We start from the raw sequence: 24222 nt of genomic DNA on the forward strand, positions 1-24222 counted from the left end.
CTTAAGATTCAGCACTTTCACTGTGTGTGGCCTGGGTTCAATCCCTGTCGCAGGAACTAAGATCCTGCAAGCTGTGTGGCACGGCCAAAAAAAAGAAAGGTAAAAAGAAGTGGATGAAATTAACTTTAATAATATATTTTCTTTAACACAAAAGATCCAAAATAGTTCAGGAAAAAAATCAATAAAAATTACTAAGGAGATATTTTACACACTTTTTTTCACACTTAAGTCTTTAAGTCCCAGCATCAATTCCAATTTGAGGCAAACCCCCAGTCCTGAAGCACAGCCTAGAGACTGGACTTGCGGGTTTACATCTGACTCTGGTATCATTATGTCCAGGACCACGTGCTCATCCCTCTGCCTGCTTTTCTTTTACAGCCCATACAACACCGGCAACACCATGAAGACGCAATGAGCAAATTGCCTAAGAATTCCTAACGTGAAAGGCCTCTAGGGAGTGTGTCCAGATATTTGGCTTTGCAAAATGTATTGATTTCTAATTTAATTGCATTGTGGTTGGAGGACATACTTTTTGTATTTCTATCCTTTGTTTTAGGGCCCAACATATGCTATGTCCTGGAGAATGTTCCATATGTCCTTAAATGTATCTCCTTTAATATCTTAGATGCCGTTGTAGAAGCTCCCACCTGGACTACAAATGATCTATTGCAGTAAATAACCATTTACCTCTATTGCCATCTCTGTTCTCATGAAATCCAGCCTAACTCTCCGGTATGAACGATGTGTGTCCAGTAGACATTGCATTTTCTTTCTGGTCCAAAAAATAAACAGGACAGCCCGTTGGGTAAATTCATCATGAGAATCTGGAGTGGCATTCCAAAAGTAACTTCCCAAGACCTGTTCATCCTATGAAACAAGGGAGGTAAAATACTGCCTTTATGTGTATTATACTTATTCCATAATCTGGAAATTTTCACTGTTAAGTATGTCGGTGTCTGACAAGTGGTGCAAATTAATGCTTGACCACATTCTTTATCTGGTGGAGGGTTCAAAGTTCTAGAATCTAAAGAAAGATCCAACCTGGACCCCAAGACTGCCAGCATCTGTGACCCTCAAGGGCAGAGGCATTTTGTTTCCTATAAAGGAAAGTACTTCCCTGAGTGACACCGGGTGAAGAAAGACACTTTGAAGGCAAAAAAGACATTGGCAGTTTCTACAGAATCAAGTTTGTGAGTTGAAATGTTTGTGGAGATTTACACTGACACCTTGTTAGTAAAATTGTGTTGGCTTCTGCTTGAAGATTCATTGATTCTCTGCCCTTATAGCTTTTGTTCAAGACCATATTTTGGAACAGAGGTGCTTCTGCAGCACAGGTGCCGTCAAGCTTTTTCAAACCCCTGTGCTATTAATCACCAATCCTGATAATGTTTGGTTTGGTTTTCTTTTGCTGACTTAAAAAAAAAAAGACCCAGCATCAATTTTTCACTAACAGCCACATCTCAGTTCAGACCAGCTGCACTCACTTGTACAGCAGCCACGTGCAGTGAATGGCTGCTCTTTCTGGACAAGGCCTTACCTTTGATTTCTCAGAGTTTCTGGAGCAATGCTGAGAACTTGGGAAGGCTGATCCAAACTGTGTTACTTGCTTGTTCAGAACAGTATTAGGTATTTGGATGGGCTTAAAATGTCCTGTAGGTATTAAAGCTCTATATGTTTTCACATGTAAGCATAACATTTCTTATTTAACACACTGTAGGAAAAAAATTTACCATCTTTTTTTAACCATTCAGTTTATTAGGGATTTAAAAGCAGTTAAGTCCTTGCTCTGGACACAGCTATCAGTACACTAAAGAATTCATAGAACAGGAAGGCCCGTGGGAAGAGATTCCAGTATAAATGTGGACATGGAAACAGAAGAACAAAGAATGTTGCTCATCAGCCCTTTCATAAGGGTTTAAGTCCTAATGCACCGCAGACGGTGTGCCCTGAGGGGAATTCAGGATGGAAAAAACAGGAAGCATCCTGTGCTTTTGGATATATGGGCCCCTAGGTAGTGAAGATGCATATCCAAGGAAGAATTTCAATGGTCCCAGATTCTCGCATCTTCCCATACATAGAAAAGCACTAAAATCATTAACTTGAGATATTTGTGATTAGTCAAGCCAGTCATTTACTAATGCTTGACTACATGTACTTCCTCACCAAAAAAATTCATATCTAATCTGGCCCCTTCCCCACTTCTTCAGAGCTACTGAGAGGCATCTCCCAGGCTCAAGTCCTCAGTAAGGCCCCCGAATAAAATCGAAATCCACTGTTCTCTTGTTGTGAGCTTTTTTCAGTCAACAGACAAGAGAGGAAATAATATTCCAGAGAGCACTCTAGTTTTAATAATCTTTTCTCTGCCTTAACTACTAAAATAAGAGCTGCCCACAAAAATTAGACCAAACCATGAATGTTCATTAAGTCAAGACTCCACAAATAGCATGCATACACGTTTTTTCCCTAATAAACATTAGTTTCTCAGTGCAGTCCAGAAGATGAGCTTAATATTGATTTAAATCACACTGCTCCCTAAAATCTTCACTATATATATACATTTTTCTTCCTTTTAAAGATGTTTTTACGTTGAATTTTAAGTGACAGAATTTTCTCCTAGATTTTGAGTCAATCTGGTTAATTATCATAATATAGGAAAAAGCCAAAAAAAGTAAAGAGAAAATGTTTCCATTTCCGGACAATGGTTTGACTGCTCATGACAAAACTTTGCACTTCCACACAGAAACTCAGGGCACTTGTTCTGACACGAAATGAATCCAAAGCACGTTTGAAACTGACGTCTCTCAGGTAATTTACATTCACTAGCATGTGGCTACTTGTCTTTTTTTTGTTTCAACACAAAGGAGAGGTTTCTTCTAGGAGCTTTGCATCAGCTTCCTTTTCCTCAGGGGAGCGGGTAAAGGCTGGCGCGAGATTTGATTCCTTTCACCTGTGTTAGAGCCTTAGCTATACAAACTTGATCTCACAGTGCTCTCAGGGGAAGGGGAAATTTTTACCCTTGTCAACATACCTCGTTTTTCTTGTAATAGTCCAGAAATGACTGTCATCAGAGTTTCAGGGCGAAGTGACTGCATTACTAGCTTACTGGGAATTAATTTATGAGTATCTATCTCAACACTATAAACCCTTCCTACCTCAGGGATTAGAGAGGCAGGAAAAGAAAAGGGATTGAGAGTTTCCCTGGTAGCGCAGTGGTTGAGAGTCCGCCTATCAATATAGGGCACAGGGATTCGTGCCCCAGTCTGGGAAGATCCCACATGCCGCGGAGCGGCTGGGCCCGTGAGCCATGGCCGCTGAGCCTGCGCGTCCGGAGCCTGTGCTCCGCAACGGGAGAGACCGCAACAGTGAGAGGCCCAAGTACCGCAAAAAAAAAAAAAAAAAAGAAAAGAAAAGGGATTGGGAAGTCTGCCTTTCCTTGCCCGCGTATTAAAGACCGCCGGAGCTCTTCCGTGCATGTGTCTCTTCTTGTCTTCTAGTAACTTCCTAGCCTGGGAACCGTTTTTACGCATTTCTTCCTCAGCCCCAGAAAAACTCCTGGGACTTCATTTAAGGCGGATGCATATATACAGATTAAAAATGACAACAAAAATTCAAATAGCATTTGAAGAGTTCAGTGGTTCCTTTCACAATTTACACTGGCCCTTCTTGGGACTCTGTGGGGCTGTTGCATCTGAGGAGTCCGGGAAGAAAGGCCAGGGTGTGCCAGCTTGTCCCCATATAGCCCACAGCTTTACTGGCCTCAGGGAGGTTGGATGGAGCGCATCCTCCTGAGCCAAACTCAGCTGCAGATGGAAGCCGGACGAGAGCAGCTCGGCTCCCGTGCACCCCCAGCCTGCTGGTCTCCAAAATGGATTAACCCCACAAAGCGGCAGCTCCTCCGATATTCAAGGAGCTTGTGAGCGGTGGGGAAGGCATTCCTTGAAGCCTGACCTGTCTTACTGCTGATTTTAACAGACTTGCTCCCTGCCCTCAAGGAACTTACAATGTAAGAGGTGAGGCAAGACAGATACTGAACGAGCCAATAAACTACCTAATTACAAATTGTGATGCCTGCGAACTTGGAGGTTAGGAACAGGTGCTTTGTCTACGAATGGGAATAACCTGCTTTAAAGTGGGAGGTCAGGGAAGGCCTCTCCAGGAGCCTGATACCCATGATGAGAGATGGAGTTGGAGAAGGATTCAGGCAGGCAAAACGTGTGAGAAAAGTATTCGGGTAGAGGAAAGAGTGTGAATCAGGGTGAGTAGGCCATGCAGTTTACTGGTAACAGCAACTGGTGAGGTGTTTCAGTGCCTCAGAATCTATGACCCTACTTTCAGGGCATCTGAGTTCCTGGGACGTCTCTGAACATTTTTAATTTCCATATACCACCTGTTTTCAATATAACAGAATGGAGTATAAATCATGTAATACCTTTTAAGAACCATCTGATCCCTGCAATTATTTATGTTGCTAGGGTATGAGGCAAGGGACCATATGAAATGGGGGAGCAAAGATTAGTGGACCCAACTTGGGGATACCTGCAAGCTGACTCTCTCACCATTGCGATAGGTATCCAGCCTCTGTCCTTTTTCTGTCCCTAAAACCACTGGAAAAGACCTATTTTAACCATCTCCTACTTCCACCCTCACCATTCTACCATAATAAATTAACCCCCCCCCCTCTTTTTTTTAATACTACTTGTTCAAAGTAGCTTCAATAGGGAGCATTGGCCTTAGAGAAAATGGGTTTGAATCTTGACTTTACCATTTATCCTGAGTGATTTGGGAAAAATAATCCCTCTGAGGTTATATTTCCCCATCTATAAAATAAATATAACAGCAGCTATTTTATAAGAACATTGCTAGGATTTAATTAGATAATGAATACAAATGGCCTAGCATATATTCGGTGCTCAGTAAATGTAGAAAAAGGAAATGAGTTAGTATGTAGTCCAAATACATCCAGATGTCTTACGACCTCTTCCAGGCCTCCTAGAAACGCAAGAAGGCAGAATTGCTAATTCACCAAGACTGAGGAAGCCTGTCAGTATGAGAAGCTGGACATTCTCAAGTTCTGTTGCTAGGTGTTCTGAGCTGTCGTCATCTTGTCAACAAAGACCTTTCACTTATGCCACCCTCAGATGAGTGCCAAGGGCTGAGTGTTTTTCTGATTGACCCAAGGTTTTCCTGCCCCAGATGCTGGATTTTATCCACCACGGCCTCAGAGGCGTGGGTTAAGAGAGCCTGAGCCCTGAGTCAGTGTACCAAGGACTCCAACCAGAAGATGCTGTCTGAGCCGAGCTTTGAGTCCACTTCAGGACAGAATTCCCAACCAGGCAGGAATCTACCCAGTACCCGAGGTCTGACTGCATCTGGAAGGTTCCTTAGAATACATTTTCTGAGTTAGAATACATTTTCATGATCTAATAGTAGAAATTAATAGCATTAATCAACAGGTAGACAAAAGTGGTCTATCCATTAATGGAACACTATTTGGCAATAAAAAGTAAAGAAGTAGTGATACATGTTAGCATTTGAATGAACCTCAAAAATATTATACTAAGTGAAAGAGCCAGACAAAAAGACCACATCTTTAACAATCCTGTTTATATGAACTGTCCAGAAAAGGCAAATTTATAGAGACAGACAGTAGATTAGTGGTTGCCTGGGTCTGGGGATAGGAAGGGGGTGCGACTGTAAATGGGCATGAGTTTTATTTTGGGGGGAGATGTAAATGTTTTAAAATGAGATTGTGGTGATGGTTACACAATTCTGTGAATAAACTAAGGAATCATTGAATTAAAATAGGTGAATTTATGGTATGTAAATGACACCTCCACAAAACCATTAATAAAAAATTAATTTGAAAAGTGAGTAGTTCTCACTTTGGGCCTCAGCTTGGAGGCTGTAGTTTCCAGACAAGAAGTGGCCTGTGTCCCATTGCCCTGCAGCCTTGGCCTGGGTGCCCAAATTCAGCTCCCCACTCAGGCCCAAAGGAGCCTCACAGTGGCTCCAGAGATGAATGCTCCCAAGTTCTGAAGCTGGGAGAGGGCAGGGGATGAACTCTCTCCAAGAGCCTTCAGGAGGGGCCCTGCTGACATGCTGGTTTTAGGACTTCTGATCTCTAGAACTGTAAGGCAGTACACTGGTGCTATTTTAAGTCACGAAATTTGTGGTAATTTGTTACAGCAGCATTAGCAAACTGATGCAGTGTTTAAAAGATGAATTCCCACACTGCATGGATTATCCACAGAAGGACTTAAAATTTAGCCTTTAGGCCTTACTCATTCGCAAATGTTATTTCTATAAACACAAGGCGAAGCCTTATTAAAAGACTATTAGGAAAAGGTGCTGCTTCCGTTGTCTTCCTGTGCTGGGTACCAGAATCTTGACTGCAATTGTTAATTTGGAGCACAGCTGATTCAGACGTCATACAAAATCAATTTGCGACATTAAAATGATAATAAGGATTGATTAAGACAGATTTAGCTACACTAAAGAATAAGAACCTCAGTTTACTTAACAATTAACTTAAAACGGGGGGGGGGCGGGGAAGGATAAATTGGGAGATTGGGATTGACATATACACAGTACTATATATAAAATAGATAACTAATAAGAACCTACTGTTTAACACAGGGAACTCTACTCAGTACTCTCTAATGACCTATATGGAAATAGAATCTAAAAAGAGTGGTTATATGTGTATGTATAACAGATTCACTTTGCTGTACAGCAGAAACTAACACAACATTGTAAACCAACTATACTGCAATAAAAATTAATTTAAAAAATTAACTTAAGAGAATAAATAATATATAGGCTTTGTTAAAGTTAGCTCCCCATTCTTTATTAAAAGTTTAGTATATTTTGACTCTGCTGTCTTTGGTTTCAGTTTCTCCCTATAGGATGATAACTCTCTCTCTGCCTTCAGCCTAACTATAGCACATCCCAAATCCACTCGCCTCCTTCACATTTCCTCTAGGATGACTTGGACTTTCCAAATCCGACTCTACCCCACCCCACCTCCCATCTCACGCTCTAGCATCCTTTAATCCCTGACTTATGAGGTTGTCAGTTAGAGAAACCAGAAAAGTCACTCTAAATCCTGGTTAATTTTTTAAAATTCCTAAACATTCCTTACATCTTCTCTCCCCACTGCTCCAGCCAGGGTTCAGCTCTAAGCCCTCAGGCTCTCTCTCCAGGACCACTCTCACTGCTTCCTCACTCATCTACCTCAAGGCACGTAAAGGTCAATCCATTTCAAGCAGACCACAGAAAAAAATTCTAACATGCAAGTCTAATCATATACACTGTTAGACCCAAACGGTCTACGAAGGATTCCAACTCGCCCAAGAACCGCCAAGAGTCGAGAGCCGTTGCAACACGCAAGAGGTTTATTAGGAGCCGATGCACCGGGGTTCCCTGAACCTCACGCAGGAGGCCGATGGGGAACCCCTAAAAGCGGAATCACATACTTTTTATAGGTTTATTTACTCATAGGGCGGGTATATTCTCACAATGATTGGGTAAATGTGGTGACTTTTGAATTCATTGGCTTAGGAACTTTTGTCCCACCTTCTGGCCGTTATAGTTGTTTGTTCATTGTGGCGGTTAGGGCGTATACCTGTTACGGGCAACTGGAAAATTACCCGCTGTCTGGCAAGTCCCCGTCAACTGAAAAACTCCAAGAATTGGTTTCGATAGGGAGAAGGAGTGGCGCACGATAGGGAGAAGAATTGGTTTCGATAGGGAGAAGGAGTGGCGCACGATAGGGAGAAGAATTGGTTTACGGGAACAAGTGAGGGGGTGGAAAGTCCCTAAAGGCCCCACATTCCCCCCCCTTTTTTTTGTAACTAATTTCAATCATGGAATTTCAGTTTCTTTTTGCGAGTTTTGGTATTGTTGCCTTAGCATTAAAATTTGTACCGTACTAATGCGTTCTCTAATAAAGGCTATCAGGCGATTCAGAATGCATGGTCCAAAAGTTAAAAGCAACAATAAAATAATGAGGGGCCCTAACAAGGTGGAAACTAAAGTAGTAAGCCAGGGAGATTTATCAAACCACGATTGAAACCATCCTTTTTGATTTTCCCTTTCCTGTTGTCTTTTGTCCAGGCGCTCCCTAAGTTTGTCCATAGTTTTGGTGATAGCCCCAGAATGATCAATATAAAAACAGCATTCTTTTAGTGCAGCACATAGTCCGCCCTCCTTAAGGAACAGCAGATCTAATCCCCTCCTGTTTTGCATTACCACCTCTGAAAGCGAGGTGAGGGATTCTTTTAACTGAGTTATGGAACTTTCTAACGCCCGGAGGTCGACATCTACAGCTTGTCTTAAGGCATCATAATAGTGGGGTTGTTGGATGAGGGCTGTTGTACCCGTTCCTACCCCGGCTGCCATTCCTAGTCCTAGGAGTACAGCCAGGGTGAGTGTTATGGGTTCCCTCTTAAACCTTCCTCTGCCCTCATATTCATCTAGAAAGGATGAATCTGAATGATAAATGAGTCTGGGGACCAGCTGAACTAACACACAAAAATCGGTTGAAGCTTTAAGGACCTCTAAAGAAATGCAGGGGGTCAATCCTGTGTTACATGCCCACCATCCATCCGGAGGAGGGAGGAGATACCCTGAGCCCTGTGGGAGGCTTAAATTGGCACAAAGATGTCGGTGGGACGAGGGGGGCGTTCCTACACATGTACCGTTTCCTAATACTGAGGCCAGGGTCAATTTATTATTTCCTTCTTGTTTCCATCGACATTGATCTGGAGTGTTAACATTACTATAATTAGAATTATATCCTATAGCATCATAATAAGGGGGAGGAGCAGCATAGCAAAGCCAACATGATTTGGTAGCCTCCGGGTTTGTGGCATTTAAAACCTCAAAAGCCGCCTGGACCAATGAGAGCATTCGGTCCCGGGGGGTTTTGGGCTTGATTGTCATTTCTTTTGGCTCAGAAGTTTGGTTTCTTATCTCTGGTAACGCTGTGGGAGGGGCCAAAGGTAGCGAAGAGTGCCCTATCTCAGGGTTGGGGCTTATAGGAACTGGAGTAGGGGTTTCAATTTTTAGTTTGATGGTCATCAGTAATCCATCATTATATCCTTCTTTATAAAACCTGATTCCCCATGAATGGCCATTTATCCAGTTTTTATCCTTTTTTCCTGGTTCACTAAAAGAGATCTTAAGGGGGTGGCACCAATTCGAGCATTCAGGTAGGGGAGTGCCCTGGCCTGAGAAACTTGATCCCCCTGTTGAATGGGAGTAATTGGCCATTACTTTAATACAATCCCAGCTGGAGGAGGGCTTCCAATAGGTATCTCCTGTGGTTTCACATCCCCAGCTTCGACAATAAAAGTTTTCTGTTCCCCCACATTTATAACTTAGGGATAGAGGACGATGGAATCCAGGGCATACATAGAGGGGAAGAGCCCTGAGCCTACTTCTCCGACCTAGGTCAGAACATCCTTCCCCCCATGGGTCCCAAAAATCAGGTTGGTTCGGAACTGTGTTTTGGTCATAATGACTTAATAAGTCTCCATTGAACCCAGGTGCCCCTATAGCTAATTTTCAGACATCGGGGAAAAGGTCTGGCCACCAGGTCCAAGGAGCGGCAGTATGGCTAACAGACCATATTACATCTCTAGTCTGGGAAATTACCTGCCAGGTTAAACGCTGGGGCAGGTGAGGACTAAAATTACTCACAGTCAGTAGGGGTAACAAAGTTAAAGTTATAAGTCTGATGATCGCAGAAGCTTGAGCTTGAGCGGGTTGCTGGTCTTTTGGGCTCGCCATTCCGATGTTGCAGATGCTGGTGCGGCCTTCACGTGTGAAGCGTGGATCCACGCAGTGATGCCGTCTACCTTTATAGCCGTGGGGGTGGTGAGCAGGACGATGTATGGTCCTTTCCACCGAGGCTCTAGAGTCTGGGTTCGGTGCCGACGGACGTACACGGAATCTCCGACTTGGAAGGGATGAGCCTCTGCTGGTGTTCCTGGTCGGTAAGCCTCTGCCAGCTGGGACCACACCTTCTTTTGGACCAACTGGAGTCCCAACAGCCTAGCATATAAGTCAGTGTTATTCTGGCAGTCAGGACTTAATTTCTCCCTTAGCGTAAAAAGAGGAGGTGGGGCCCCGTATAGTATTTCAAATGGAGTAAGATAATAGCGGGAGGGGGTATTTTTAGCCCGCAACAGGGCTAAGGGAAGGAGCACCGTCCAATCTGTACCGCCAGTCTTTATGGACAATTTAGTTAGGGTCTCTTTTAGAGTTCTATTTATTTTCTCTACCTGTCCTGAACTCTGGGGTCTATAGGCACAATGTAATTTCCAATCAGTCCCCAGGTATTTGGCCACACCCTGACTTACCTGGGCGACGAAGGCGGGACCATTATCTGATCCTATTACCTTTGGTGCCCCGAACCGGGGGAAAATTTCTTCTAAGATCTTTTTGGCCACCACAGTAGCTGTCTCCTTCTTCGCTGGGAAAGCTTCTACCCATCCTGAGAAGGTATCTATAAAAACTAGAAGATACCTGTTACCGTACCTTCCAGGGCGTATTTCAGTGAAGTCGACCTCCCAATAGGCTCCTGGGCGGTCTCCTCTGAGTCTTTTTCCGACCTCAAGTTTTCCTTTATGGGAGTTTACCTGTTGGCATGGAATGCACTCTCGTGCAATCTGCTCAGCTAATTTAGTTAGTCCAGGGGTATCATAACCTGTCTTGTGTAGTAGGGACACCATCTTTTTGGTTCCCAAGTGTGTCCATCTGTGAATCTGTTGTAGCATGGATTTTGCTTGTTGAGGAGATAATGTTACTTTAGTTATGGCTGGGGTAATTGTTCCCCTATCATTTGGTTTCCCAGGACTCTCATCTGATAGTTCTAGTATGATTTCCCGTAGAGCCACTTCTCGTGCCACCCTATCTGCCATGTTGTTGCCTCTTGTCACCGGGGTATTGTCCTTCTGGTGTCCGGGGCAATGAATGATGCTGACTTTAGTGGGGAGCATGAGGGCAGCTAGCAGTGCCACTATTTCTTCTTTGTTTTTAATTTCTTTGCCCGCCGAGGTGAGCAACCCTCTTTGTTGGTAAATAGCCCCATGGACATGGGCGGTAGCAAATGCGTACCTACTGTCCGTATAGATGTTTACCTTTTTGTTTTCTGCTAGTTCCAATGTTCTAGTCATGGCGATTAGTTCAGCCCGTTGGGCCGATGTCCCTTGCGGTAATGCGGCTGCCCAGATGACCTTTTTCCCGTCTACCACGGCAGCTCCCGCCCGACGCTTACCTTCCTCTAAGAAACTGCTTCCGTCAGTAAACCAGGTAACGTCGGCGTTGGGGAGGGGCTGATCCATCAAGTCTGGTCTGCTACCGTGTGCTGCAGCCAGTACTTCCTGACAATCATGGATGACGGTAGTGCTTTCCAGGTCAGGGTCGGGTAGCAAGGTGGCCGGGTTGAGTCCTGTGGCTGAGGTAAACTTAATACGATCTGAGTTTAACAGCAGGGCTTGGTAATGAGTCATCCTGGCATTTGTTAGCCATCTGTCGGGTGGCTGGCGAATTACACTTTCTAATGCATGGGGGGCTGTTATCGTTAGGTTCTGCCCCAAAGTCAGTTTGTCAGCGTCTTTGACCAAAGCGGCCACCGCGGCGATTATTTTTAAACAGGCGGGCCATCCTGCTGCCACAGGATCCAATTTCTTTGATAGGTACGCAACCGGGCGATTCCAGGGGCCCAGTTTCTGAGTTAGTACTCCCTTTGCGATGCCTTTATTCTCGGCCACGTACAGATGAAAAGGCTTAGTAACATCTGGTAGCCCCAGAGCCGGGGCTGATAGTAGGGCTCGTTTAATTCGGTCAAAAGCCCGTTGTTCTTTATCACCCCAAGCAAAAGGGATGCCATTTTTGGTCAGGGGATATAAAGGGGCTGCTAATTCAGCAAACCCCGGAATCCATAGCCTACAAAATCCGGCCGTCCCCAAAAATTCCCTAACTTGTTTGGGACTCTTGGGGGCCAGTATCCGGGCAACGGTGTCTTTCCTGCTTTCCGAAAGCCATCTCTGTCCTCCTTTTAACAAGTACCCCAGGTAACTAACCTGTCGTTGACATATTTGTGCTTTCTTTGCTGAAGCCCGATATCCCAATGTTCCCAGTTCTGTTAACAGCCTCTCAGTTCCCTTGATGCAGTCCTCTTGGGTTTCAGCAGCTAAAAGAATATCATCGACATATTGAAGTAGAGTTACCTGGGGATTGGATTCTCTATAAGATGCCAAATCCTGGTGGAGAGCCTCGTCAAAAATGGTGGGGGAGTTCTTGAATCCTTGTGGCAGGCGAGTCCATGTCAGCTGGCCTGACATCCCAGAGGCTGGATCCTTCCACTCGAAGGCAAAGTAAGGCTGACTGAGAGAAGAAAGTCTCAGGCAGAAGAAAGCATCTTTAAGATCCAAAACAGTGTACCAAGTGTGCTGAGGTGGAAGAGTACTTAAGAGATTGTAGGGGTTGGGTACCGTGGGGTGGAGGTCCATCACCCGCTTATTTACCTCTCGTAGGTCTTGTACCGGTCGGTAATTATTTGTTCCTGGCTTTTTAACTGGCAAAAGAGGGGTATTCCATGCAGATTGGCACCTTACCAGGATCCCTAATTCCAGCAACCTTTGTATTTGAGGACGGATGCCATCTCGGGCTTCTTTACTCATGGGGTATTGGCGGACCGTCACTGGGGTGGCGGTTGTTTTAAGTTCTACCACCACGGGGGGCCGATATTTTGCCATTCCCATACCGGCAGTTTCTGCCCAAGCCTGTGGAAACCTAGTCATCCAATCCTGCATGTCAGCTTGTGGAGGCGAGGGTGTTTCATATATCCTGTGTTCATCTTCCAGTTTCATGGTCAAGATTTGGAGTAATCTCCCTTGGTTGTCAGTTATGGTGGGCCCTTCTGGTTGAAAGTGGATTTGGGCCCCCACCTTAGAGAGTAAGTCTCTACCTAGCAGAGGGTATGGGCACTCAGGTATGACCAAGAATGAGTGGGTTGCTCGTCCCACCCCAAGATCTACTGTCCTTCGGGTGGTCCATGAGTACTGCTTATTTCCAGTGGCCCCCTGGACCCATGACCTTTTAGTTGAAAGGGGGCCCTTTGAATGGAGGAGGACTGAGTGCTGGACTCCGGTGTCCACCAAGAACTGGACGGGTTCCCCCTCCACTTTAAGAGTTACCCTGGGCTCGGGGAGAGGGTCCGAGCCCTGACTTCCCTAATCTTCCTCTTCCAATGTTAAAATTTTATCTCTGGTTGGCCTTCCTCCGTTCCTTTTTTTAGGGCATTCTCTTGCCCAATGACCTTTTTTTTTACAGTAGGCACATTGGTCCTTGTCTAATGGCCGCCTTCTATCCGTTGTTCGCCCTTCCTGTCTATTTCTGTCTCTACTGTTTCCTCCTCTGACTACAGTGGCCAGTATCTTACTCAAATGTCTTTCTTGCCTCTTATCTCGTCTTACCTCACGAGCCTCTTGTTCCTTCTGCTTTCTTTCTTCCCTTTCTTCTTCTGTCTCCCTCTTATTATATACCTTATCTGCCTCTTTTACTAAGTCCTGAAGGGAGAAACCTTGTAGGCCATCCAGCCTTTGTAACTTCTTTCTAATATCAGGGGCCGCCTGGTCAATAAAGGCCATTGCTATTGTGGCCTTATGTTCCTCAGAGGTTGGATCATGAGTGAATCGTCTAAAAGCCTCCATTAAGCGTTCTAGGAACACGGTTGGCGATTCCTGGGGCCCCTGAGTTACCTCTCTTACCTTAGCCAAATTCGTGGGGCGCCTGGCCGCTCCATGGAGACCCGCCACCAGAGCCTGGCGATACATTTTCAGGTGCTCCTTACCTTCCAGGGTATTAAAGTCCCAATTCGGCCTGACGAGTGGAAAACCGGCATCAATCTCATTAGGCAACTGGGTAGGTTGTCCATTGGTGCCTAACACATTCTTTCTAGCTTCCAGGAGAACCCGTTGCCTCTCCTCAGTTGTGAGGAGAGTCTGGAGGAGCTGTTGACAATCATCCCAGGTGGGTTGGTGGGAGAAGACAAGAGACTCTATTAGAGCAGTAAGAGCCTGTGGGTTTTCAGAGAAAGTAGGGTTATGCATCTTCCAATTATAAAGATCTGCAGAGGAAAAGGGCCAGTATTGAAGGGGCCTATTCCCGTGGTTATCGGGGGGGCCATATTCTCTAAGGGGTAAAGCAGTAGAATCCGGGGAAACAGCCCTCCGGCTTCTGGTGCCCGCCGAGGGACCCCCCCTTTCCGCCATAACAGGTGGCCCTACTGGTGCGGAGGGTTGTGAAGCTGGGGGTCCTAGGGGTGACATGGGATTTAGGGCCGGAGGATAAGGAGGTGGGAAATCTAGAAGAAGCAAATCAGACTGCAGGTCAGGATATATCGCCTTTGGCGGGTCCGGGGCAGCAGATGACTTTTCCGTGTCTGGGGTTTTCTTCAGGGCCAATATCTCCGATTGTGCTGGAGCGCATGCAGACGTGCCTGTTGAGGAAACAAAGGGCCGGACCCACGGAGGCGGGGAGAGAACTAGATCTTCCCAGACCAGGATATATGGTATCTGGTCTGGGTGTCCGTGGGGTCCTGTGTTAAAGACCCTAGACTTGACTAGCCCAACCTTATCTAACAGAAAAGATCCTTCGGGTGGCCACCCTGTCTGAAATGTAGGCCACTCAGAGGTACACAGCGTTTGCCATTTTCCTTTCCTTACTTCTACCGAAAGGTTGTGGGCCCTAGCCCTAACTTCGGTCCAGTGGCTTAGGGTAAGAGAAAGAGGAGTCGTCATAGTTTGTCCCATTGTCGTCCGTCAAAAGAAAGATAATAGTACAGAAAAACAATAAAATTTCAAAAGACACACATTGATATTGCCGCCGCGAACTTAAACCCGAAACCAACTCAAATTCAGATGGCAGCTTATATAATCTGCCAGAACCAGATGAAGGGGAGACAAAATTTGTTTCTCCTTCCAGATGGACCACCAGGGCGTCCCCCGGGGCCCGTGGACACCAGCTTTCGGCACGTCTGCCTAGCCAGGAGTCCAATACAGATTTCACAGCAAGCCGGTTCGCACGGCTTTTTCCTAATGGCGGCTAGCAACAAACAAACGACAAACAAACAGACAATTGGGCTCGAGCCTACCTGATACCTCTGACTCCCGATGTTCTTGTGACCCGGGGGCGAGTGGGGATCCCGGACGAGCCCCCAAATGTTAGACCCAAACGGTCTACGAAGGATTCCAACTCGCCCAAGAACCGCCAAGAGTCGAGAGCCGCTGCAACACGCAAGAGGTTTATTAGGAGCCGATGCACCGGGGTTCCCTGAACCTCACGCAGGAGGCCGATGGGGAACCCCTAAAAGCGGAATCACATACTTTTTATAGGTTTATTTACTCATAGGGCGGGTATATTCTCACAATGATTGGGTAAATGTGGTGACTTTTGAATTCATTGGTTTAGGAACTTTTGTCCCACCTTCTGGCCGTTATAGTTGTTTGTTCATTGTGGCGGTTAGGGCGTATACCTGTTACGGGCAACTGGAAAATTACCCGCTGTCTGGCAAGTCCCCGTCAACTGAAAAACTCCAAGAATTGGTTTCGATAGGGAGAAGGAGTGGCGCACGATAGGGAGAAGAATTGGTTTCGATAGGGAGAAGGAGTGGCGCACGATAGGGAGAAGAATTGGTTTACGGGAACAAGTGAGGGGGTGGAAAGTCCCTAAAGGCCCCACACCACCTCTAAGTAAAACCCACTCCTTACTCACCAGCTTTAACTGAAGGCCCTAAATTATCTGGACCCTAACTCTTCAGTTTCATGCTAGAGTTGTATATGTGATTGCTTCCCGCCCACCCCCAACACCTTAGAACAGCTCCCTGTTTCCATTTGGAAATCCACAGACTTCTGGGGAAGCTGACTCCTGCCCTGTTTGGTATTTAGTATCTGGAATGGAATATGTGGCTTAATACAGAAATATTATTTTAGAATGTGCACAGGACCTCTGCTAGTTGAATCAGAGTAGATCTGGGACTATGGCTGGAATTTTTTGCACAAAGTCTCTGAACAATGGACTAGATGCACCAGAGGCGGGGATGCTAGAAATCAATTTAGCACCAGGAAGGCAGCAAATATGGCCTCTGTGGGGCAAACAGGAGTCCTGGGATAAAATCATGAACCTCTGCATGAAATTATGCCTGAGGGCTATGTTACCTTGAAATGTTTGCATTATATCAGTAAATAAATTCCTTTCACTATTTAATATATATAAATTGAGATTTATATAAATGGATAGATACCCTGTGTTCATGCATTGGAAGACTAAATATTGTTAAGATGTCAATTCTTCCCACCTTGATCTATAGATGCAACACATCCCAGTCAAAACCCAGCAAGCTATTTTGTGGATATTAACAGACTAATTCCAAAATTTGTGTGAAAACGCAAAAGACCGAAACAGCCAACATAATGCTGAAAAAGAATAAAGTTGGGAGACTGACACTACCAGATTGCAAGACTTATTATAAACTGTGGCAATTAATACAGTGTAGTATTGTTTAAAAAAAAAGACATGGGTTAATGAAACAGAGTCCAGAAATAGATGCACCTTAAAACAGGCAACTGATCTTGTACAAAGAAAATAAACAAAGGAAATTCCATGGAGAAAAAAAGTAGTCTTTTGAACAAATGGTGCTAGAACAATTGAAATTCCATACGTAAAAAAAAAAAAAAAAAATCTAGGCACAGACCTTACACCAGTTATACAAATCAACTCAAAATGGATTATTGTAAAGAAAAAAGTTTCCCTCTACTAACACACAGAATACTTTTGCAACCACATGTGTGGGTTTTCCACACCAGGGAATTCCCCGACACCTCCTGGATGTCCTACAATTCAATTCCGACACCAGACAGACCCAGTACAGACCCCATGAGGTGGCCTGCCCCCGCTTCAGATGCCAGCTCCAAGTCCAAGATGTCCCCTGTGCTTCTGACCTACTGGCTATAAACCAGAGTTTCCACAACCCCCTCCTGAGGTTCAAACATTTTCTAGAACAGCTCAGAGAACTCGAGGAAACAGTTATGTTTACAGGTTTGTTCCATAATAAAGGACACAGGTGAATAGCCAGAGGAATAGATATGGGGGTGAGGTCCAGAAGGGTCCGGAGCACAGACGCTTTTGTCCCCTTAGAGTTGGGGTGCACTACCCTCCAGGCATGTGGATATGTTCATTGACCTGGAAGCTCTTCAAACCTCACACTTTCGGGATTCTTTGGAGACTTCATCATGTAGGCATGATACATCAACTTCATTTCCAGCCCCTCTCCTCTCTCCTGTCTCTAGAGAAGGGGGGTGGGCTGCAAGTTCAAGCTTCTCATCCCGCTTACTCTTCTTCGTGATCAGCCTCCCCACCCAGAAGCCCACCAAGAGTTCTCTCATCAGAAGAAAAGATGTTCCTATCATCCAGGAAATTACAAAGGTCTCAGGAACTCTGTGCCAGAAACTGGAGGGATATATATACTATTATCTAACAATTATAGACCTAAATATGAAGCAGTATACTATAAAATTTCTATAAGAAAATATAGGATGAAATTTGTGTGAACTTGGATTTAGCCTTTAGTTTTTAGGTATAACCTCCAAAGTACATTCCATGAAAGAAAAAATGATAAATTAGATTTTATTAAAATTAAAAACTTCTTAATTAATTTAGGACTAAGAAACCAAGAATATGCAAAGGGGAAAGGATAGTCTAATAAATGGTGTTGGAAAAATTGGACAGCCACATGCAAAATAATGAAACTGGATGACTATTTAACACCATCCACAAAAAAAAAAACAGGGCTTCCCTGGTGGCGCAGTGGTTGAGAGTCCACCTGCCGATGCAGGGGACACCGGTTCGTGCCCCTGTCCGGGAAGATCCCACATGCTGCGGAGCGGCTGGGCCCGTGAGCCATGGCCGCTGAGCCTGTGCGTCCGGAGCCTGTGCTCCACAACGAGAGAGGCCACAACAGTGAGCGGCCCGCATACAGCAAAAAAAAAAAAAAAAAAAAAAAAAAAAAAAAAACCTCAAAACAGATTGAAGACTTGAATGCAAGACCTGAAACCATAAAACTCCTAGAAGAAAACGCAGGTGGTAAACTCCTTGACATGGGTCTTGGCAATGATTTTTTTGAATCTGACACCAAAAGCAAAACCAACAAAAGCAAAAATAAACAAGTGGGACTACATCAAAGAAAAAAGATTCTGCACAGTGAAGGAAACCATCAAGAAAATGAAAAAGCAAACTACTGAATGGGAGAAATATTTGCAAAACGAATATCTGGTACAGTGCTAATATCTGAGATATATAAATAATTCATACAACTCAATAGCAAAAAAACAATTTGATTAAAAAATGAGCAGAAGAAATGAATAGACATTTTCCCAAGGAAGACATACAGATGGCCAACAGGTACATGAAAAAGTGCCCTACATCATTAATCATCAGAGGAATGCAAATCAAAACCACGATGAGATACCATCTCACACCTATTAGAACGGCTATTATCAAAAAGACTAGAAACTAACTGTTGGCAAGAATGTGAACAAAAGGGAACCCTTCTGCACTGTTGATGGGAATGTAAATTGGTACAGCCAGTATGGAAAACAGTATGAAGGTTTCCTTAAAAATTAAAAATGGAAGCACCATACGATCCAGCAATTCCACTTCTGGGAATTTACCTGAAGGAAATTTTAAAAACTGGAAAAGATGCAGGCACCCCCAAGTTCATTACAGCATAATTTGTGATAGACAAGATATGGAAACAACCTAAGTACCCATCAATGGATGAATGGATAAAGAAACTGTGGTGTATACATATACACAATGGAATATTATTCATTCATAAAAAGTAATGAAACATGGACGGACCTCAAGGATATTATGCTAAGTGAAATAAGTCAGATAGAGAAAGACAAATACCATATGATCTCACTTATATGTGGAATCTAAAAACAAAAACAAAAAGGGTCATAGATACAGAGAACAGATTTGTGGTTGCCAGAGGTGGGGGTGGAGGGTGGGAGAAATGAGAAAACTGTTTTTGTGGGGTTTAATTAGTTCAAACAAGTTGAATTCAAAATTTTCAAAACTCTACTCTATGTCTGTGAAAGACTGTTAAGAAATTGAAAGACATGCCACAGCCAGAAAATGCTTGCAAAAACTACTTTTGACTTTCATCATAAAACACAAAGAGCTCTTAAAACTCAACAATAAGAAAAAAGACAGCCCACTTAAAAATGGGCAAAAGGGGCTTCCCTGGTGGAGCAGTGGTTCAGAGTCCGCCTGTTGATGCAGGGGACACAGGTTCGTGCCCTGGTCCGGGAGGATCCCACGTGTCGCGGAGCGGCTGGGCCCATGAGCAATGGCCGCTGAGCCTGCGCCTACGGAGCCTGTGCTCCGCAATGGGAGAAGCCACAACAGTGAGAGGCCTGCGTACCGCAAAAATAAACAAATAAGGGCAAAAGAAGAGAGCTTCAAGATGGCGGAAGAGTAAGACGTGGAGATCACCTTCCTCCCTACAAATACATCACAAATACATCTACATGTGGAACAGCTCCTACAGAACACCTACTGAAAGCTGGCAGAAGACCTCAGACTTCCCAAAAGGCAAGAAACTCCCCATGTACCAGGGTAGGGCAAAAGAAGCAAGAATAAACAGAGACAAAAGAATAGGGATGGGGCCTGCACCAGTGGGAGGGAGCTGTGAAGGAGGAAAGGTTTCCACACACTAGGAAGCCCCTTCGTGGGCGGAGACTGTGGGTGGCGGAGGGGGAAAGCTTCGGAGCCGTGGAGGAGAACACAGCAACAGGGGTGCGGAGGGCAAAGCAGAGAGATTCCCGCACAGAGGATCGGTGCCGACTGGCACTCACCTGCCCGAGAGGCTTGTCTGCTCACCTGCCGGGACGGGCAAGGCTGGGAGCTGAGGCACGGGCTTCGGTTGGAGCGCAGGGAGAGGACTGGCGGCGTGAACACAGCCTGAAGGATTTAGTGCACCACGGCTAGCCGGGAGGGAGTCCGGGGAAAGGTCTAGACCTGCCGAAGAGGCAAGAGACTTTTTCTTCCTTCTTTGTTTCCTGGTGCGCGAGGAGAGGGGATTCAGAGCGCTGCTGAAAGGAGCTCCAGAGAAGGGAGCGAGCCACGGCTATCAGCGCGGACCACAGAGACGGGCATGAGACGCTAAGGCTGCTGCTGCCACCACCAAGAAGCCTGTGTGTGAGCACAGGTCACTATCCACACCTCCCCTCCCAGGAGCTTGTGCAGCCCGCCACCACCAGGGTCCCGGGATCCAGGGACAACTGCCCCGGGAGAACGCACGGCACGCCTCAGGATGGTGCAACGTCCTGCCGGCCTTGGTCGCCGCAGGCTCCTCCCGCACTCCATGCCCCTCCCTCCCCCCCGGCCTGAGTTAGCCTGAGCCCCCAAATCAGCCGCTCCTTTAACCCTATCCCGTCCTGTCCTGTTGGAGCGAAGAACAGACATTCTCAGGCGACCTACACGCAGAGGCGGGGCCAAATCTAAAGCTGAACCCCGGGAGCTGTATGAACAAAGAAGAGAAAGGGAAATTTCTCCCAGCAGCCTCAAGAGAAGCGGATTAAATCTCCACAATCAACTTGATGTACCCTGCATCTGTGGAATACCTGAATAGACAACGAATCATCCCAAATTGAGGAGGTGGAATTTGGGTGCAACGATATATATATATTTTTTCCCTTTTTCTCCTTTTCTGAGTGTGCATGTGTATGCTTCTGTGTGTGATTTTATCTGTATAGCTTTGCTTTTACCATTTGTCCTAGGGTTCTGTCTGTCCGTTTTTTGTTTGTTTGTTTTTTTAATTAAAAAATTTTTTTTCTTAATAAATATTTTTTATTTTAATAACTTTATTTTATTTTATCTTCTTCTTTCTTTCTTTCCTCCCTTTTATTCTTAACTGCAGGACAGGCTCTTTGTGCTCCATCCAGGCATCAGGGTTGTGTCACTTAGGTGGGAGAGCCAAGTTCAGGACACTGGTCCACAAGAGACCTAGCTTCACGTAATATCAATGGCAAAAATCTCCCAGAGATCTCCATCTCAACGCCAAGACCCAGCTCCACTCAACAACAAGCAAGCTACAGTGCTAGACACCCTATGCCAAACAGCTAGCAAGACAGGATCAAAACCCCATCCATTAGCACAGAGGCTGCCTAAAATCATAATAAGGCCACAGACAGCCCAAAACACACAACCAGACACGGACCCGCCCAACAGAAAGACAAGATTCAGCCTCAGACACCAGAACACAGGCACTAGTCCCCTACTAAAGGAAGCCTACACAACCCACTGAACAAATCTTAGCCACTGGGGGCAACACCAAAAATAACGGGTACTACAAACCTGCAGCCTGTGAAAAGGAGACCCCAAACACAGTAAGTTAACAAAATGAGAAGACAGAGCAACACACAGCAGATGAAGGAGCAAGGCAAAAACCCACCAGACCTAACAAATGAGGACGAAATAGGCAGTCTACCTGAAAAAGAATTCAGAATAATGATAGTTAAGATGATCCAAAATCTTGGAAATAGAATAGAGAAAACACAAGAAACGTTTAACAAGGACATAGAAGAACTAAAGAGGAAACAAACAATGCTGAACAACACAATAAATGAAATTAAAAATTCTCTAGAAGGGATCAATAGCAGAATAACTGAGGCAGAAGAACGGATAAGTGACCTGGAAGATAAAATAGTGGAAATAACTACTGCAGAGCAGAATACAGAAAAAAGAATGAAAAGAATTGAGGACAGTCTCAGAGACCTCTGGGACAACATTAAATGCACCAATATTCGAATTATAGCCATCCCAGGAGAAGAAGAAAAAAAAGGAGGGGACTGAGAAAATATTTGAAGAGATTATAGTGGAAAAGTTCCCTAATATAGGAAAGGAAATAGTTAATCAAGTCAAGGAAGCACAGAGAGTCCCATACAGGATAAATCCAAGGAGAAACACGACAAGACATATATTAATCAAACTATCAAAAATTAAATACAAAGAACAAATATTAAAAGCAGCAAGGGAAAAACAACAAGTAACACATGAGGGAATCCCCATAAGGTTAACAGCTGATCTTTCAGCAGCAACTCTGCAAGCCAGAAGGGAGTGGCAGGACATATGTAAAGTGATGAAGGAGAAAAACCTACAACCAAGATTACTCTACCCAGCAAGGATCTCATTCAGTTTGATGGAGAAATTAAAAGCTTTACAGACAAGCAAAAGCTAAGATAATTCAGCACCACCAAACCAGCTTTACAACAAATGCTAAAGGAAATTCTCGAAGCAGGAAACACAAGAGAAAGAAAAGACCTACAATAATAAACCCAGAGCAATTACGAAAATGGTAATTGGAACATACATATCAATAATTACCTTAAATGTAAATGGATTAAATGCTCCAACCAAGAGACATAAACTGGCCGAATGGATAAAAAAACAAGACCCATATATATGCTGTCTACACGAGGCCCACTTCAGACCTAGGGACACGTACAGACTGAAAGTGAGGGAATGGAAAAAGACATTCCATGCAAATAGAAATCAAAAGAAAGCTGGAGTAGCAATTCTCATATCAGACAAGATAGACTATAAAACAAAGACTATTACAAGAGTCAAAGGACACTACATAGTGATCAAGGAATCAACCCAAGAAGAAGATATAACAATTGTAAATATGTATGCACCCAACATAGGAGCACCTCAATACATAAGGCAAATACTAACAGCCATAAAAGAGGAAATTGACAGTAACACAATCATAGTAGTGGATTTTAACACCCCACTTTCACCAATGGACATATCATCCCAAATGAAACTAAATAAGGAAACACAAGCTTTAAATGATACACTAAACAAGATGGGCTTAATTGACATTTATAGGACAGTCCATCAGAAACAACAGAATGCACATTCTTCTCAAATGCTCATGGAACATTCTCCAGGATAGATCATATCTTGGGTCACAAATCAAGCCTTGGTAAATTTAAGAAAATTGAAATCATATCAAGTATTTTTTCCGATCACAACGCTATGAGACTAGATATCAATCACAGGAAAACATCTGTAAGAAATACAAACACATGGAGGCTAAATAACACATTACTTAATAACCAAGAGATCACTGAGGAAATCAAAGACGAAATCAAAAATACCTAGAAACAAATGACAATGAAAACACGACAACCCAAAACCTATGAGATACAGCAAAAGCAATTCTAAGAGGGAAGTTTATAGCAATAGAATCCTACCTTAAGAAACATCTCAAATAATCAATCTAACCTTACACCTAAAGCAATTAGAGAAAGAAGAACAGAAAAACGTCAAAGTTAGCAGAAGAAAAGAAATCATAAAGATCAGATCAAAAATAAATGAAAAAGAAACGAAGGAAATGATAGCAAACATCAATAAAATTAAAAGCAGCGTCTTTGAGGAGATAAACAAAATTGATAAACCATTAGCCAGACACATCAAGGAAAAAAAGGAGAAGACTCAAATCAATAGGATTAGAAATGAAAAAGGAGAGGTAAAAACTGACACTGCAGAAATACAAAGGATCATGAGAGATTACTACAAGAAAATGTATGCCAATAAAATGGACAACCTGGAAGAAGTGGACAAATTCTTAGAAAGGTACAACCTTGCAAGACTGAACCAGGAAGAAATCGAAAATATGAACAGACCAATCACAAGCACTGAAATTGAAACTGTAATTAAAAATCTTCCAACAAACAAATGCCCAGGACCAGATGGCTTCACAGGCGAATTCTATCAAATATTTAGAGAAGAGCTAACACCTATCCTTCTCAAAATCTTCCAAAATATAGCAGAGGGATGAAAACTCCCAGACTCATTCTACGAGGCCACCTTCACTCTGATACCAAAACCAGACAAAGGCGTCAAAAAGAAAGAAAACTACAGGCCAATATCACTGATGAACATACATGCAAAAATCCTCAACAAAATACTAGCAAACAGAATGCAACAGCACATTAAAAGGATCATACATTATGAGCAGGTGGGCTTTATCCCAGGAATGCAAGGATTCTTCAATATATGTAAATCAATCAACGTGATAAACCATATTAACAAATTGAAGGAGAAAAACCATATGATCATCTCAATAGATGCAGAGAAAGC

The sequence above is a fragment of the Phocoena phocoena genome, chromosome 16, assembly GCF_963924675.1.
Source record: "Phocoena phocoena chromosome 16, mPhoPho1.1, whole genome shotgun sequence".
Classification (NCBI taxonomy): domain Eukaryota; kingdom Metazoa; phylum Chordata; class Mammalia; order Artiodactyla; family Phocoenidae; genus Phocoena; species Phocoena phocoena.